Source organism: Drosophila montana, unplaced genomic scaffold, assembly GCF_035044405.1.
Source record: "Drosophila montana isolate Dmon_TW-CO22-7 unplaced genomic scaffold, ASM3504440v1 contig_3440_1, whole genome shotgun sequence".
In the NCBI taxonomy this organism is placed as follows: domain Eukaryota; kingdom Metazoa; phylum Arthropoda; class Insecta; order Diptera; family Drosophilidae; genus Drosophila; species Drosophila montana.
The window spans coordinates 95,245-114,233 of NW_026998325.1; the positions used below are offsets into that span (position 1 = coordinate 95,245).

General features: G+C 39.4%; 1 long non-coding RNA gene across 1 annotated transcript; it reads left to right on the forward strand.

Annotated features, from left to right (window-relative positions):
- The first annotated feature begins 11,917 nt into the window (after positions 1 to 11,917).
- Positions 11,918 to 12,876, forward strand: LOC135434867 (uncharacterized). Its single transcript, XR_010437305.1, has 3 exons — positions 11,918 to 12,171; positions 12,287 to 12,400; positions 12,462 to 12,876. It is a non-coding gene; the product is annotated as an uncharacterized LOC135434867 (long non-coding RNA).
- The last annotated feature ends 6,113 nt before the right edge of the window (positions 12,877 to 18,989 follow it).

The following is an 18,989-nucleotide window of genomic DNA, read 5'->3' on the forward strand; positions in this document are numbered from 1 at the left end:
TAGCCCACAAGTTACATATCCCTTTACACACACAGCCGACCGCTGAGCCGGGCGCTGAAGGTCCAGAGCGCGACGCTGCCACAGCGGCTCCCCAGCCAGCTCCCCTCTAGCTTGCCAGTTTCTCTTTGAGTTTCTCTGGTCGTTGTTGTTGCTGTTGTTGTTGTTGTTTCACAGCTTCGCTCGGGAGGTTTTGGCAAAGTTTCGTGTTTTACTTTTAGTTTGTGGCTTTCCTGGTTTTATCTTCAACTTAATAAAATGCCGTCAACAGTTTTAAATGCAAATTTCCAGCTTCTGCAACTGCGTGCGGTTGCAATCTGTGAGCCAGCCCACGCACCATACCCCACCGCCGGCAAGGATCTGCAGCATTTCCCTCATTTCCCCTACTTAGCACAAATGAGTCTTGCAAATAATTATGCCTTTCCTGGCGCAAGTCTTTAAGCCCAGTGAATGCGACTCAGGTCCCTGATCCCTGTATATGCGAACCGGGCTAACTTTAAGATATTTTATCAATTTCAAAACAAGTTTGAAAGTTCGCATAGTGTATTCTTCTTCTTCAAGTTGGCAGCCCAGCCCCCAGCCTGTAATATATATGTTTAATTCTAGAGTTAGTTCTTGTTAGAAGAAGGTCAAGCATGTGTGGTTAGGTGGCCTTTGAGTTGGGGATTTCCCCAGTACGGAATGTGTGCAGTTTGTCCCAGTTAATGAGCTGGAAATATAAAGTTTTTCACTAGCTATTGCTCGAAGTGGCTGAATTGAAAATGAGCAGCAGTGACAAATGGATTTGGCCTGCGAGTTCTGTATAAAAGCAGAGCTTTAAGTACCTATGTATTTTGAATCCTCATTAAATTCAATTTTCTAGAAAAATAGGTGTGTTGGATGTGAAACGGATAAGAAATATTTCGAATTTCCATAAAATGTATATATATACTTGATCAGTATCAAAAGCCAAGTCCATATAGTCATGCCTGTGTGTCAGCCGATTGGTTACAATTTCAAACATTGGGATTATCAACATGGATTACTATATCAAATAGCTCATGCGGATTGAATCCATCAAAAAGTGATTTTTTGTAATATTGTTTGTGTATTTTATATATTTTTTATATTTAGCCTTTAAGCAAGTTAATTAAAAAGGTTCGATAAGGCGAATAGCTTCCACCGTTTTTACTAAACCTTATTAATTTTATCTCCTTTTTAATAATTTCATTCTCAAATTCTTTAAACACTCTTGGTCTATTTGTCTTGCAAGTAGCAATAAAACAATGCCTTGCAATCATATCCATGCTTCATTTTATTAAACAATCCAATTGAATAAGCCAAACAAAACAGAAAAAAACAACTTACTCAAAAGTGTCAAAGCAATCAACAGAGAAATGTGGGAAAAGTTTCTGTAAAAACTTCCTGACACGTACAGGGGGGCGGGTCGTGCCACGCCCACACAGAATTGAAAGAACACTTCTAATTAGTAGGAAAAACAAAAATAAAACAGGGTGTCAACGAGGGGACCATTCGAGCTACACAAATTTATGATAATAATTCAACAACAAGAAACAACAACAACAACAACAACGAAAACAGCAAAAGCAACAAAAGAATCCAACAAAAACACAATTGAAAATTTATTTAAATCAACAAAAAATGTTCGCATATAAAGTAATTAAAAAGTTTGCTTCGCATTTATGGCATTTGTTTCGAGCTAAACAAAAAAGTGAGAAAATACAAGAGATATGCAAATAGAAGCTAAAAGACAAAGTGTGCCAGTCAAAACCCAATTATGAGGGGATATGTTTGTAGGGCTAAGTTTATTTAATTTGTAGAATTTTTTTCGAAAATTAATTGTCTGCCTTTGCTTAGAAGTCTCTACATGTGAAACTGTTTGTCCTCATTGACTGACCAAATGATTAACTTGTTGATTGACTGGCTGACTGTTTGGTGATCCAACTTTAAGAACCAAGAATTAAGTAATGAAATTTACTTAACAACTACAAAACACTTTTCCCTTCCTTTCTCTAAGCCTCGATTTAAGAAAAACAAATCATTTTTACCCAACCGCTTGCACTTCTTGTGTTAAATCCCAATGTTAGCTTTCAGTACAAAAGGTGAAGTCAGTCTCTTTGATCATTAATCAGGCAGTCAGAATAGTTTTATATACAAAAGATGTGGAGCGGCAAAGATGGAGCTAGTGGCTGCTTTGTTGGCAAGTTTAATTAACTGACGCATCTGCGGCGAACGTGGCGTATGGCTAATTTCGCTAAAAGCGCGCTTAGCGCTCCCACTTGAGCATTAAATCATTCACATTCACATTCGCATTTGCATTTGCATCGCTGTTGGCCCCTTTATTGCTTTCCAACGAATCTATACAACAGCAGCAACAGCAACAAGAAAGCGCCGCAAAAACAATGGCAAAGGAAAAACTATAGCTATGACAATTAAAAGGAGGAGAAACTGTGCTAGTCGCAGAGAAATCTCTTAGCAAAAAAACAATGCAACAAATGCTGGAAACGAGCTAAAAAACTAGCTAAAAGCTGCATTTCCGCTTGGCTTGACTTCCACGACTCCACGACTCCTGCGACGTCCAACGTCAGGATGACTGGATGGCTGCCTGTTTGGGCTGCTCCATTGTGGCCCAAAACTGCAATTGTAAAAGCAACTCAAACAATGAGGTAAAGAAAAGTGAGGCAAAGTCGAGCTCAAAGCTTCTGCTTGTTGCATTAAGAGCTTCCAAATGAGGTTTGCTTTATGTATAATAAGTTAATTCGCTTGTAAATAAGTTGGTCAAACGGAAATGGTGACAGGGGAGCGAGAGTGTAAGCAAGAAAAAGTTGGAGCAGGAGTTACTTTAAAGTTGAGTTTGCAATTTAAACTTGTAATCTCTTAATATTGCTTTATCAAACTCAACGAAAGAATTTCTAAGAATTTCCCCTTAGCCCCGCATCGGCTATAGATGCAATGAATACAACTCTTTGGCTGCTGCCTAGTTAGCATTCCAAAGGCATAATCCAAAATTCATTCCATAACAATAATGGGTATGTCAAAGATGTGCTTAGCCAGCAACAAAATTCATTTATTCATTAATGTGCCGCGTTTAATGTTTATTTATGAAAGTGTCGTCTGCCCAAAAAAGATGAGTCCCACCTTTGCGCCGTGTTGCCTATTAACGCTCGAGGGGAGTGCTGGCCGATCAGAGGGGTGGGGTGGCGAGACTAATGCATATTCAAATTGGGCATTCTAAAAGTGTTAAAACTGAAAGCAAATTAACAAACTGTTTTAATAGCAGATGCTCTAATATGGTTCGGTGTATTTGGGGGACAAATTGAATTCGAATTCAGAGCTTGAAAATAAAATGAACAAAATTGTGGTACAAAATTGGTAGCTCTTTAAAGCAAATACTTGTCGATAATTAATTGAATTATACTGCTGGCATTTAAATAATGCACAGCTCGCATAAAATATGAAGGCAATAAATATTAATATCGAAATTGCAATTAAATGACACTTTAATCTTAAATTCATAAACGTTGCTCGCAAACTGACGCATCATTTATTTAACAAAGTGTGCAAAGTTTTGCAATTTCGCATGCCACGCCTACGGCCCAAAGCGCCCACCAGCAGCGGCAGCATTGCACAATTCTATAGATGCGCATAAATATAATGAAATTAAATTAAATGCATACGTTGCGCATACGCCACGTTAACTGTTGCTCCTTCGCGGCAAACGTGGCACGCGAGGCAGCCCTTTCCAGGATTGAGGTGAGGCAACGGTATATGAATGGGGGGTGGGAGGCGGGTAAACGTGTTAACGACCTCCATGGCAAAAGTTTTGCCTTCTTTTGGCAGACTTCGGTTGAGTTGCAATTTCATAAAAATTAAATAGAAACAACAAAATGTATACAAAAAATTGCTGTAATGTGTCTGTGCGTTTGCGCGCGTAAATGTGTGAGCAGGTGGGCGTGGCACGCCAGCAAAAATTATATACTTAAAAACAGCTTCAGCAACTTTACTTTATGTTATGGCATTTATGAAAATGCAAAACTCGCAGAGCTGACGCCGTTTGCTGCTTCGTCTTTGTGCTGCAGCACTTTAAAAAAAAAACGTCAGTTTTTCTCGACACTCGCTTGGTTGGCGTCATGGAGGAGGGGAGGGGTACATTTTGTGGGCAGGTGTGAAGTAACTAAGCCATTGTAGAATAATGAGTACAAGAGCTGAATACGATAAGTTAAATGAATATTATTCAAGTTGGCAACTTTCATTGCGGTGAAAACTTACGGCTGACAGCATGCTAAGTGCTGTGAAACTTCTCTTAGGTTATACATACATATACATACATATGTATTCTGAGTCCTCAACATCCTTTGACATTTACTAAAATGAACGATGCCATAATATATCTGTTCTCTTTAAACTTTGCGTAAACGTTAAGGTACTAAGTAGATTTATATTAAAATTGTGGCTTAAATTGGTGGGCAATAAAAATTGGTTTATTTATCTGATTTATAGCTATGTATTGCAAGCGGGGAGGTGGCGATAGCTATAATGTGAAATATACTTGATATATATATACTATTCTGGATTTGCTCAAAAAATATCGATTATCGGAAACAAACTTGTTCTGCGCGGACACTAGAAACACCTACAATTTTAGTCTCTAGCTCTTATATGTTCTGAGATCCTTGCGTTCATACATACGGACGGACAGACAGACAGACAGACAGACAGACAGACAGACGGACGGACAGACATATGTGGCGAGATCGGCTCGGCTATTGATGCTGATTAAGAATATACACACTTTAAGGGAACGAAGATGCTTTCTTCTGCCTGTTACATACTTTTGTACAAAAACATTATACCCTTTGTACCCGTTTTCAATGGGTTCAGGGTATACAAATTAAGCTATTCCACCCTTTGTGATTCAGACAGCCCAATCATTTAGTCAGAAATGCCCACTCGTCTTCCCTCAGTTCCGGACAAAGGAAATACTAGAGAAATTCACTGCTCACGTCCACGTCAAGGACTCAATGAGCCGCAAACTCATTGGAAATTATTTGTACGTCAAACGATTAGAGGTTTTGTTCTGTTCTGTGCTGTCCGTAAGTTTTGGCCATTTGTTTGACTGGTGGACTGGATGCTAATGCTGATGTTTGGCACATTAACTGGATTGGCCGCAATCCAAGCAACAATCGTCAATTGTTGGACGCATAATTACGAGGCAGACGTGAGGAAAGGCCAAGAAATTCAACTAAATGCCAGACAATTTGCCAGGACCAAGGGAAAGTGCAGTCGATTTGTCAGCCTTGGACAACCCTTCAGTATGGTCTCTTCTATGTCTCGTGTCTCGAGACAAGAGACAAAATCCAGCGATTTCCTGCGGATTTCCGGAAAACAAATTCAAAGTTTGGTTTTGGTGCTGTTGGTCTGGTTTCTGTTGTTGTTTTTTATTTTTTCCTCAAAGTTTTCGTCTATAAGACTCGTTGCAATCTAGACCCAAGACTCCAGACTTCTTTCATCTTCGAGTGTCTGGCGCTGAGCGAAATTTCTTGTTTACGAGCAAATAGTTGTTGTTATTTTAAGTTTCATTTTGTTGTTCCAAGGACTTGGCTGCACCAACAACTTTACCCGGGCCCCAGAGCCAATGCGGAAATTAAGTTTCAAGGGAGCCATCTTAGCTCTCTCTTTTTATTCGCCCCATCGCGCTCCTCGACAAGGACCCTTTCACTGGGCGGCAATAAGTGCGATTTTTGACGATTTTGCTGTGTTGATGAGGGCCGGAGATAGAAGAAACTTCACTTTTTGGATTCGTCTTGAACGCCACAGCGCCTTTTTGTGGCATTTATTGTGCGAGTTCCTCGCCACCGCGACAAAAAATGTGTACAGCGCCGCTTGAGACTTGCTTCTCAGATTGAGCTGCGTTCGGAAAACCTTCAAGTTTACGACAGAAAGCAGTTGACAGACCCTGCTTCTTTTTTTTTCAACCGCAACTTTAATGACTTGAACATGAAAGGGGCATCTCCTTAAGTTACTGAAAGTCGTTGCAAAGTCTAGCAATTTTAGCTGTAAGCTTATGAATGTGCTTAATCAGGAAAAGACTTTCACTACATCTGCTTGAGTTTAATTAATCAAAGCAGAAGTGAAATTGTAACTAGGGACTTCTTTGCATACATAAGTTGGACTATTAAGAGACGGGCAAAGGCCTCTCCTTCTCTATACGTTTTGCTCTGGATTTTACACACCTTAATTTCAATGTACTTACAATTTTTGCTGTTGGTGCATTTTTCATGCAGATAAGCTGCCTAAGTGGCCCACTAATTTAAGCAATATGACAAAGAAGATCTGTGTTCGATCTGTGTTTCCTTCATTCTTTTGTCTTCTCTTATTTTCTTTCTTTTTGCGTTGTATACTAATTTTTATATTATATCAGGTCAGATATAATCCAGAATAATCCTAAAAAAAAATAATAGTAAGTATTATAGAAAACCATCGAATATAATAAGTTATTGTTGTAAACTATGTATATTTAATATGTACTGAAAGCTTTAAATAATATTTATTTTTCGAGCATTTCACTTATACTATTTCCTTTACTTCAAGTACAAGTATTAAAAATACTAATGCTGTTAATAATGTATTGGATGCCTATATTAATTTGAGTGTAATTGTAGTTGGCTGAAACATTAATATTGCTTGTGTATATAAATATATGCAAATATATAAATACTTATATCAAACCAACTTATCTTATCTGGGCGAATGCTGCTGAGTTTGTTTCTGGGCCACAACGAAACTTGGTAATTTCCTTAATGTGAGCAATAATGTGATTAGCAAAGAGAGAGAAGGATGTCATTAATAACGCAAGTTTATTTTTAATTCTATGACCAAAAAAAATTATCAGCTGTCGTACTGAGCAGCTGAGCTGCCGGAACTCTCCAAAATGGCTGCCCACTCCTCGCTGCCTGCTGGCCGTCAATTGCATTAAATGCACAAATATTTTCTGTTTTTCAGCTCACGATTTTTATTCAATTTAACAATTTTATTTGATTTCGCCAATCGCTATTTGGCCTTTGTTTCAGTGCTTCCTTTTTGCTAGCCGCATGCGTCAGCAGTTTATGTGAGACAGGACACAGCGCAGCGCGATGCGAGAGGGAGAGGCGAAGCGATGATATTGCATAACCAGCAGGAATCGGAAGCCGGAGAACTGGGAGCTGGGAAATCGGGAGCGGGCCGCAGGAAGCGGGAAACGCCATTGTCAACGGCTACACGCGTCAACAAGAATTTGGCAGCTGATTTGTTGATAGATGGAATTTTCCCACTGTTGCTGATGCTGCTCCACCGCATCTCCAGCCCTGTCTCCCACGTCCGCACATGCCGCGTCCATTGTCAACGGCATTTATGCGCTTCGCTGGGGATGAGTAGTAGGGGGCGGCTGGGAAAAAACTTTTACACAAAGCTAAAATTCTATCTGTCGACTGCCTGAGCATGCAAAAACAGAAAATACAAAAACAACAAAAAAAAATCAAACGGAACGGCCAATACGGGAACGGGAACGGGAACTAGGACTATGCCTGCTACAGGACACGCATGTGGGACTACTGATAGATAGATAGACAGAAAGAAAAAACGTTCCTGTAGATGGCAGGCAAATCGTCGTTACGTATTTTATGATATTTCTCCTTTAGCAAGCGCGACGCACAGCCTCCAAGAGAAATCATTTTATTTTGCTGACTGCCGTAACTGAAATTGCCTACTGCCTATTGCAGTAAAGTCAGAAGTAGCTTGAATCACAGAGAGAGAGACGGCCAACTACCCAGTAGGAAATATACAGCCTATATAAATTATAAACAAGACTGGAAGAATGGCCGAAAGCTGCATTCTAGGACTGGGAATAAAACACATAATAATTAAAACATTAATAATAATAATAATAATAATAATAATAATAATAATCATAATAATAATAATAGTAATAATAATAATAATAATAATTAAAGGAACAAAATAAAATTATTCTCAAATAAAATTCGAAATGAAAAGATTATAGATTTACTTTCTAACACTCGAAAAGATATAAGTATATTTTGGACTTATACTTGGGCTTGTCTATTATTGCTGAATCAATAATATATATATTCTCGAGGCTAGTCACAGCAAATTCACAGCGAATTCACTACTGGGTGATTTCAATGCTGAGAACCAGAGCATCCCCAAATTGTGCCCTACTCCAGGTTTATTTGCCGCACACGCCCAAGTTTATGTGGTTCGGGGTTATATTTTTTATTATGTATATATTGGCGTGTTTTCTATTTACTTTCATCACCGAAGCGCAGTGAACATCACGAAAATAATGATATTAGTGTCGTAAGACCCGAAAACAAAACAGGACAAACTAATAAAAATAAAAAGCTGAGAAAACCGACAACATTTTGATTTTCAATTTCTCAGGCAATTCTGCATAAAATTGGCTTAGCCAATGCCTGGCAATCGGAACTATGTGGCCTAGACGCTGTCCAGACATGGAACCGCCATGGTTTCTGGGCATGGTTTCTGGGCGGTTGCCAACCTAAAGGCAGCGTGCAGGGAAGGCGTGGCAAGGAGCGAGAGGGAGCTGGGATTTGATACATAACTATGACGCTTTTCTGTTGCGGCAAATTCAATTTGTTTTGGGCATATCAAAATGTTGTCAGTCGCTCGATTGATTGGGCTTGGGCTAAGGATTTTTTATCTAAGCGCACAAATTGAATTTATTTGCTGCGAATTTTCAATGCACACAAAATGAATTTCCAACCTGCACCAGTTGCCAGTTGGCCAACGCCCGTTTCCAATTGCCAGGTTATAGTATAATGTATATGTATGGATACGACATTAGTCTGTCCGGCAGATACCCGAATAATAATTCGATTTGATTTTATTTGCACTGCTTTGACGGATTTAGCCGGCATGCTTGTGGGAGGAAGCAACATTATGGGTGGGGTGGGGCTCCGTAAAATATATAGGCTTATAATGCGCTTAATGTGCTGGCAAATTCGATATGAAATGTGATTTGAATAGTTTGTTATCTGCTGGATATCTTTATGCCATGTGCTGAGCACCTATCATTTCCATTCCACATTTTCCTACATGCTCTTGCGACATTCGTTTTTTATGAGCATTCCAGATCAACGGGAACATCTGCTTGTCGTGAAAAAACCTATTACAAGTCTAAATTATTTACGATTGCCTCGGCATAATTTACGAGGGACTCGAATAAATGAACTAGAACCCACTCCAGAGACATTTTATGGTCGCATTCGAGTCGAACACAGAAAAAATAAACGCAACTAATTGAAATATATATACACATTTTTTTATTTTTACGGCTGAGGAGCACGCCTCCTGCCAACCAGGACCAACGACAGGAACGGGTAATAGTAACGGTAATGTGTCGCAAGGGGTAGCTGGCGCTGGCAATTCGGAGGACCTTATGCGAGGAGTGCTTGTTATATTTTGTTACCTTACCATATGGCTGTTGACTTTTACGAGACGCCTTCGCTACTAACCACGTAAGGACGTGCGTGAAGCTCAAGTTTCTGGAAGTTTAGACTCGTCGTGGAATGGCTTCATTAGCCAACTGATAGGCTGCTGTTTGGGCTCGAGGGTGCTGCCGTTTGTCAATGGACCAGAGTTGAGAACCATTTTAAGATTGGTTGTCTTGTCCAGGACGACCTGCCTGGCGAGCCATTTATTCCGAGGACCTTTTTCCGTGACACTTTTCATTCCCTTTCTGCTGTCCGCTTGTAGGCGCTATTAATCAAATCTTCGGCCTTTTCATGATGCATTTTTAATTCAATTTGGCACAAGGCCTTTTTAAATGTCTCGAGGCGAGGCGTCTAATCGAATTTACTTGCTAGCGCCAGCAGCAGCGGCAGCAGGCGAAAAAGAGACAGTGCAAGTAGCTCAAGGAGGCAAAAATATTACTTACTTTTGTCAATATTTGATTTAGCATTTCTGCCACTTTACAAAGGCAATGGCAACAGCAATTAAAGTGCCTGCCTTGTGCCTCGTGCCCGGCGAGTGGAAGTGGGAGGTGTGGTGTGGCATTTCTGCGGGAGCGCCGTTTTGACAGCTGGCCTGATGGATTTACAATGCGGCTCTACGGGGCGCTCCCATCCAGGTGAATTCAATTTGATTTCAATTTCAGGACAATTTTACAACAACTTTAATATTTAATTTTGGCCCACAAAGCTTGGCTACAGTTTTCCGGGCCTCTTCAAGGCCTACCAATTTGCCATTTGCTTCTACACATGACACTATCTCCCTGCGCTATGAGCTACACAATTTTTAAGCCCAACTCAATTTATTTTGGTAATAAGACAAAATAATGAGGGTCATTTGGCATAAATGATACAGCCGAGCAGGGCACGGGCACGGGCACGGGCACCGTGTATGGGTGGATACCGTGGGGAGCACTGGGAGCGAGTGGTTCGTGTGTCCTTTAAGTTATTTGTTTGCTCGCTTTGACAAATTTATCTTACCCACAAATTTGCTGTGTTATAAATTGAGATGCGGGCAACGCTTGCAAATGGCCATTCGCAACTTTTAAGTGGCATATGGAGGACAGGACAGCGCCAGAATTGGATTGAACTTGAGCTGTGTCAGCGTTTTGCGAGAACTCGTTCGATTTGATATAGAGAATTGATGTGTGGACTCCTTGCGAATGTTTTTGCTTTCGTTACCCGTCTATTCCAGTGCATCCTTCTTCGATGGGTAAGCTCTCCAATCCACCAGTTTAAATATAATCAGCCACTTGAACAGATGCGCATCCAAGCAAATGTTTGTCCCCCGGCTCCCCACGCTACGCGCCCTTCGGTTCTCGCCATTCAATTCAATGCACACAATGACAGGACGCCAGCATATTCCTTGCACCTTCCCCACGGGGCCCTATCAGTCAGTAAAATATTACGCATACGCTGCGCCACGCCCATATTGGCACACCCACACCGACGTCTATCATACAATTCGCCAATTTTCATTCAAATAAAATCAGCGCGGCATGGAAAAAATGTTCAGCGAAAAACACACGAAGCGGGCGGGAAAAATAAAAAAAAATTGGCGAAAATTTCAACATCAATGGAAATGCGCAATAAAAAGCGTCTATAAAAATCGGCAATGCACAGACACACGCACACGCACGATGTATGCAATATGAGGAGGCCCGGGCCCAGCTCCAGGATCGATGCCGTGTGCAAAAGTAAATGGCGCACTTCGTTTAATTTTTAATTCCGCGCAGCATTATCCTTGATTTATTTCATAGGCAGCCTCCATGGCAATTATGACTTTCAATGTGCCTGAGGATGTGCAGCCCGAAAGAGGGGCTGTGGCGGGAGCGCGCCAACGGATACAGAAGCCGGCAGATGCGTCGCAAAAAGCGCGCATTGCTCCCTATCGATAACCGCCCCATTTCCCCATCTCCCCGCAGACAACCCACCATCCGGAGCCCACTGTCCACCTCGTTGGCCAGGTTTTTTATTCATTTCGCTGTTTGCTTATAACGCATTTGTGGCCATGTCTGATTAACTGTAAATTTAATTTTTTCAAAGTGCACAAGAAATGAAAAAAAAATAGCAAAGGTCGGTCGGACGAATACCCTACAGTATAATATATTCTTTAAGAACTTTTTCTCAAGCCACAATCATATTAATTACAATAAGGTCGAACTCTGCTAATCGTATGTTGTGTTTCATAACTAGATATAAAGATTGACAATCCTTTAGATTAGAAGTTAAAGATAGAGAGTGTCCTCAAAAGGATATACTGAGCACAACAAGGAGCTGCCGTTACAAGCAATCTAGCTTTCTTTTATAGATATATATAGACATTGAGACACATACTCGGTGAGTATCGGTATGAATAGTTTGTAAGTTAGTCTCTCAGATCCGATCATTAGCTCATGTAGCTTTCAAATAAATAAATAAATTTAAAAATATTTAAAAACGAAGAAATTCCTGTTTTCTAATTTTAGTACCTGAATAAGGTGATAAGGTCAAGATATCTTAAAAGTCAAAAGATTTCTTTGCTAGGGTAGTTAGTAAATTTTATATGTGGTATATATAGATCGCGTCAAACGCTTTATAACGTGAATGCTTCCCGTGATTGAAGTTCATCAGCTGGCGCTAACGAAGAATGTAATGTGGGGGCAAGGTAAGTTATATGATGTGGGCACGGATGATTTTTTAGTGGAGAAAAATTCCGAATACTGAGAGTTAAATATTGAATTAATTAAAAATATTGAAATATTTCTGATTTAATTAACAAGCTGTACAACTTAAAAAGTAATTGACAAAATATGCGCATAGTATATCGATTACCCTGAAAGGTTAAGTTGGGGCATCGAGCATTTGCACGATTTAAATTTCTGTAAAGCTCTTTGGTAAGTTAAGTAAAGTTTTTAAGATCTTAACAGCCCTCTCACCTCGCATCCTTCCCTAAAGTTTTGGGCCATGCTATGTGCTGCCACATTGTGAAATTCAATAAATTTACGCGACCCTTAACTAGAACAAGTTAAACGAATTTACCCACTGAACTTGCTCGTATTTTATCGACTCAAGCGCCGGGAGCGATGCCATGAAACAACAACAGGAAGAACAAGAACAATCGGCAAGGATATGGAAAGCACACAATTTCGTGACCGATAACCAGGAAATAGTACCGAAATGCGAAAAAGCCGCCGGCGCTTTGGTTAACTTGGAAGGCGCCGATAAGTAAACAATGCAAAGGCATAGGTTGGGGCTGGTTTTGGAAGGCGCTAGCTAGATTACAGGTGCCGTAAAATGTTAAAGCTGTGCATTTTTAAAATTGTTCAATAATAATTAACGAGAGTTTGCAATTAAATGCGTTGCATTCAAATTATCATGACGACCGACTGAGGCATACAAGCGAGCCTGCTGTGTGCGAAGTGTAGGCAGCAGATGCAACAATCCACAAGGGGGTACTGTACAGAGCTAAACCAATTACAAATAGATATATGTACTATATACAGGTGTAAAGGTGGGCGAAATAAAAAGACAATAGCTGCAGCAGATGGAAGCTGAGCTTGAATTGAGCCCCTGGCAATATGAAGAATCGACGCCTCTGCCTGGTTGCATTATTGGCCAGGGCGTTGGGCGGCTGCCGATGATGTTGCCTTTTGTTTCTATCTGCAGCAACAACGCAGCAACAACAACGCTGCAACAACAACGAGAACAACGCATTTGCAGGAGCTGTGCGAGTCGACAGCATTTCCTTTTTATGATGGCCGCATTTTAATTGAAACTGTTTTTGCAATTTATGAAGCGCATAACTTTAAATGGCACTAAAGTTAATTTCAATGCGGTTGCCGCAACGGCACTGCGAACAAAAGCCAACTCTATAAAGCGATGGCCGCCACTGTGGGCGTGGCTGTGGCCGCTCTGCCGTTGCATGCAGATATTAACAACATAATGGCGGCCGCCATTGCGGAGCGAAGGCAGACAAAAGCTGAGCGCGCCCGTAGACTCGGCCATAGCTGGCAGCTATGCGAGTATGGCAGAAGCGCAGCCTGAAGTGCTACTTTGCGGTTCTGTAGCGAGGTTTTCTCAACTAATATGTTTATATATAAATGATGCGTGTGTGTGTGTGTGTGTGTGGACGGACGATTGGCTCTTGTACATGGTGTGCACAGTTCAATGGCCTGTCATGCAATTAAACTGTTCAATAATTGCCTGTAAATGTCACTTTAGTTTTCAAAATAAATTAAGGCACAACAACAACAACAATAATAATGAACCATAATGGTACATTTTTATTAACCCGATAAAAGTGAGCGAACGAATTTAAATGCAATTTTTATCGATGTTAACTCATAATTATAATCCAATTGTCATTACCCTGCACAACAATTTATTAAGTGGTTTTCCCCTGCCGTATGCAACTGGCATTTGATATACTACCTACATATACACGATATTTTACCGACTCAATATACAACATAAGAGCTCTCTGGACTTACTCGAAATCCTCCAATTCGCTGCCGCAGCTCTTCGCTGGTCCAGCCAATTGACCTTAATGAGAACGATGCGCATTAGACAACTTTTGGTAGGTTTTTGGCCAAAAATCAATTTTAATATTGGTTGTTTTGAATGTCCTGTCCAACCAACCACAGGCGCCGTGCCTTGCTCTACAACAATTTTGTCTATTGCCGCATTAGGCTTACCCCCCCTTCCCCCTCCCTCTTTGAATAATTCTTAATTACGGTAATGAGTTTTTGGATTTGTGCTTTGTGCGGGGCTTTAAGCGATGCGGCACTTGGAAAGTGGGAACTTATGGTTATGCCGAACATCTGAAATTTATGAGCCAGCGTCACAAACTTTTTTGGATAAATTTGCCAACAGCTACGAAGGGAAACAGAGGCCACAACTTGTCTATAGTTGGTTGAAAGTGAAGCCAAACTTTAGCAAGAATTATGTTTAATGTGCTCGACGGCAATTAGCTGAAAGGTGGTTGAGTAAAGTTTAAGGTACGTGCTGGAATGGAGTGAAGATTAATCTTTAATCGACTAACTGACTGACTGATTGGTGATCAACTGGTGGAAAACTCGCCAAAATGTGAAAATAATTCCCTCAAATATCCTATATAGACATAGGTCCAACTTTCCCACCTCCATAACTAAGTCAAATCTCATTCGATTTTCAAAAGGTTTGGCTTTTTGTTCATGGTTTGGCCTCTTGATCAATTTGGCATCAAAATCTGGCAACATTATTTTTGGTCGCAATTCATGTGAAAATAGTTCCTTCAAATATCCTATATAGACATAGGTCCAAATTTCCCACCCCCATAACTCGGTCAAATCTTATCCGATTTTCATAAGGTTTTGATTCTTGTTTATGGTTTGGCCTCTTGATCAATTTGGCATCAAAATCTGGCAACATTATTTTTAGTCGAAATTCATGTGAAAATAGTTCCCACAAATATCCTATATAGACATAGGTCCAAATTTCCCACTCCCATAACTCGGTCAAATCTTATCCGATTTTCATAAGGTTTGGCGTTTTGTTCACAGTTAAGCCTCTAGATCAATTTGGCATTAAAAACCGGCAACATTATTTTTAGTCGAAATTCATGTGAAAATAGTTCCCTCAAATATCCTATATAGACATAGGTCAAAATTTCCCACCCCCATAACTAAGTCAAATCTCATTCGATTTTCGTAAGGTTTGGCTTTTTGTTCATGGTTTGGCCTCTTAATAAATTTGGCATCAAAATCTGGCAACATTATTTTTAGTCGAATTTCATGTGAAAATAGTTCCCTCAAATATCCTATATAGACATAGGTCCAAATTTCCCACCCCCATAACTCGGTCAAATCTTATCCGATTTTCATAAGGTTTGGTGTTTTGTTCATAGTTTAGCCTCTAGATCAATTTGGCATCAAAATCTGGCAACATTGTTCTTGCGCAAAATTCATGGGAAAATTGTTCCCTCAAATATCCTATATAGATATAGACATATGGTCCAAAATTTCCCATGCCCCACATAACTAAGTCAAATCTCATTCGATTTTCATAAGGTTTGGCTTTTTGTTCATGGTTTGGCCTCTTAATCAATTTGGCATCAAAATCTGGCAACATTATTTTTAGTCGAAATTCATGTGAAAATAGTTCCCTCAAATATCCTATATAGACATAGGTCCAAATTTCCCACCCCCATAACTCGGTCAAATCTTATCCGATTTTCATAAGGTTTGGTGTTTTGTTCATAGTTTAGCCTCTAGATCAATTTGGCATCAAAATCTGGCAACATTATTTTTGGTCGAAATTCATGTGAAAATAGTTCCCTCAAATATCCTATATAGACATAGGTCCAAATTTCCCACCCCCATAACTCGGTCAAATCTTATCCGATTTTCATAAGGTTTGGTGTTTTGTTCATGGTTTGGCCTCTAGATCAATTTGGCATCAAAATCTGGCAACATTATTTTTAGTCGAAATTCATGTGAAAATAGTTCCCTCAAATATCCTATATAGACATAGGTCCAAATTTCCCACCCCCATAACTCAGTCAAATCTTATCCGATTTTCATAAGGTTTGGCGTTATTTGCTCAGTTAAGCCTCTAGATCAATTTGGCATCAAAATCTGGCAACATTATTTTTAGTCGAAATTCATGTGAAAATAGTTCCCTCAAATATCCTATATAGACATAGGTCCAAATTTCCCACCCCCATAACTAAGTCAAATCTCATTCGATTTTCATAAGGTTTGGCTGTTTTGTTCATGGTTTGGCCTCTTAATCAATTTGGCATCAAAATCTGGCAACATTATTTTTGGTCGAAATTCATGTGAAAATAGTTCCCTCAAATATCCTATATAGACATAGGTCCAAATTTCCCACCCCCATAACTCGGTCAAATCTCATTCGATTTTCATAAGGTTTGGCGTTTTGTTCATGGTTTGGCCTCTTGATCAATTTGGCATCAAAATCTGGCAACATTATTTTTAGTCGAAATTCATGTGAAAATAGTTCCCTCAAATATCCTATATAGACATAGGTCCAAATTTCCCACCCCCATAACTCGGTCAAATCTTATCCGATTTTCATAAGGTTTGGCTTTTTGTTCATAGTTTGGCCTCTTAGATCAATTTGGCATCAAAATCTGGCAACATTATTTTTGGTCGAAATTCATGTGAAAATAGTTCCCTCAAATATCCTATATAGACATAGGTCCAAATTTCCCACCCCCATAACTAAGCTTCACCCATCAAGTCCTCATTCGATTTGCATAAGGTTTGGCGTTTTGTTCATGGTTTGGCCTCTAATCAATTTGGCATCAAAATCTGGCAACATTATTTTTAGTCGAAATTCATGTGAAAATAGTTCCCTCAAATATCCTATATAGACATAGGTCCAAATTTCCCACCCCCATAACTCGGTCAAATCTTATCCGATTTTCATAAGGTTTGGCGTTTTGTTCATAGTTAAGCCTCTAGATCAATTTGGCATCAAAATCTGGCAACATTATTTTTAGTCGAAATTCATGTGAAAATAGTTCCCTCAAATATCCTATATAGACATAGGTCCAAATTTCCCACCCCCATAACTCGGTCAAATCTTATCCGATTTTCATAAGGTTTGGCGTTTTGTTCACAGTTTAGCCTCTAGATCAATTTGGCATCAAAATCTGGCAACATTATTTTTGGTCGAAATTCATGTGAAAATAGTTCCCTCAAATATCCTATATAGACATAGGTCCAAATTTCCCACCCCCATAACTAAGTCAAATCTCATTCGATTTTCATAAGGTTTGGCTTTTTGTTCATAGTTTGGCCTCTTAATCAATTTGGCATCAAAATCTGGCAACATTATTTTTGGTCGAAATTCATGTGAAAATAGTTCCCTCAAATATCCTATATAGACATAGGTCCAAATTTCCCACCCCCATAACTCAGTCAAATCTTATCTCGATTTTCATAAGGTTTGGCTTTTTGTTCATAGTTTGGCCTCTTGATCAATTTGGCATCAAAATCTGGCAACATTGTTCTTGGTCGAAATTCATGTGAAAATAGTTCCCTCAAATATCCTATATAGACATAGGTCCAAATTTCCCACCCCCATAACTCAGTCAAATCTCATTCGATTTTCATAAGGTTTGGCTTTTTGTTCATGGTTTGGCCTCTTAATCAATTTGGCATCAAAATCTGGCAACATTATTTTTGGTCGAAATTCATGTGAAAATAGTTCCCTCAAATATCCTATATAGACATAGGTCCAAATTTCCCACCCCCATAACTAAGTCAAATCTCATCCGATTTTCATAAGGTTTGGCGTTTTGTTCATGGTTTGGCCTCTAGATCAATTTGGCATCAAAATCTGGCAACATTATTTTTAGTCGAAATTCATGTGAAAATAGTTCCTCAAATATCCTATATAGACATAGGTCCAAATTTCCCACCCCCATAACTCGGTCAAATCTATCCGATTTTCATAGGGTTTGGTGTTTTGTTCATGGTTTGGCCTCTTATCAATTTGGCATCAAAATCTGGCAACATTATTTTTAGTCGAATTTTATGTGAAAATTCCCTCAAATATCCTATATAGACATAGGTCCAAATTTCCCACCCCCATAACTCGGTCAAATCTTATCCGATTTTCATAAGGTTTGGCGTTTTGTTCATAGTTAAGCCTCTTGATCAATTTGGCATCAAAATCTGGCAACATTATTTTTAGTCGAAATTCATGTGAAAATAGTTCCCTCAAATATCCTATATAGACATAGGTCCAAATTTCCCACCCCCATAACTCGGTCAAATCTCATCCGATTTTCATAAGGTTTGGCTGTTTTGTTCATGGTTTGGCCTCTTAATCAATTTGGCATCAAAATCTGGCAACATTATTTTTAGTCGAAATTCATGTGAAAATAGTTCCCTCAAATATCCTATATAGACATAGGTCCAAATTTCCCACCCCCATAACTAAGTCAAATCTCATTCGATTTTCATAAGGTTTGGCGTTTTGTTCATGGTTTGGCCTCTAGATCAATTTGGCATCAAAATCTGGCAACATTATTTTTAGTCGAAATTCATGTGAAAATAGTTCCCTCAAATATCCTATATAGACATAGGTCCAAATTTCCCACCCCCATAACTCGGTCAAATCTTATCCGATTTTCATAAGGTTTGGTGTTTTGTTCATGGTTTGGCCTCTTAATCAATTTGGCATCAAAATCTGGCAACATTATTTTGGTCGAAATTCATGTGAAAATAGTTCCCTCAAATATCCTATATAGACATAGGTCCAAATTTCCCACCCCCATAACTAAGTCAAATCTCATTCGATTTTCATAAGGTTTGGCGTTTTGTTCACGGTTGCCTCTAATCAATTTGGCATCAAAATCTGGCAACATTATTTTTAGTCGAAATTCATGTGAAAATAGTTCCCTCAAATATCCTATATAGACATAGGTCCAAATTTCCCACCCCCATAACTCGGTCAAATCTTATCCGATTT